Genomic DNA, 770 nt, shown 5'->3' on the forward strand with positions numbered 1-770 from the left:
TGGGGGGAATATTGTAAAGCCTAATGGAAAGGAGCTGAAGGTGGCGGGGATCAGGGACATAAATCAGGGAGCCTGGCACTGATGGGACTTTTCAGCAGCAATAAGAGAAGCAATACCTCTCAGGGAAGCCCAGCAGAGGACTGAGGAGGGGGACCTACACTCCTACCCCCCTTACCTTGTCTCAGATTGGAGGAGGAAATGACCAAACATATAAATGCATCCTTACAAAGCCACACRCCTGCAGATTTCCCTTTATGAATGTGATAAATAAATAAAACAGTTGATCATAAAGTGTAAAATGACAGCTTACACACATGCAAACACCTCCTGCACACACAAGGACATCACTTCAGCACTTTCTGAAGGACTATGTTAAGCAGGCACTGTGTCAATCTAGGGCTGGGTAAGGTGGTGGGTGGGAGGGGGTCCTCTTCTCTACACCGCTGTGTGTGATAACTGGCAGGGATGGATGAGTCACATTTTACTTTTATGGTGTTCTGCCATTCACTGTACAAAGATAATGGACGRAGCCACTTAGTAATCAGAGGTGGAATTAAAGAGCTTCTCTCGTCTCCATTCTGACTCACTACAAAGCCTTTCTTAGTCCATCACTTCTTACCCTCTCTTTTCTCTCACCTGCCATCGGTTCTAATTATCTAGAAATAAATTAATTGTCTCTGCGTTTGCAAAAAGGTGCTGCGTGTGCCGTTTCATCMGGCTTAAATCCAAGCGGAGAAGTGAACGGTCGGCAGAGTGARCGCCAGTGAAGA

This window comes from Austrofundulus limnaeus, unplaced genomic scaffold (assembly GCF_001266775.1).
Source record: "Austrofundulus limnaeus strain Quisiro unplaced genomic scaffold, Austrofundulus_limnaeus-1.0 Scaffold27, whole genome shotgun sequence".
Classification (NCBI taxonomy): Eukaryota; Metazoa; Chordata; class Actinopteri; order Cyprinodontiformes; family Rivulidae; genus Austrofundulus; species Austrofundulus limnaeus.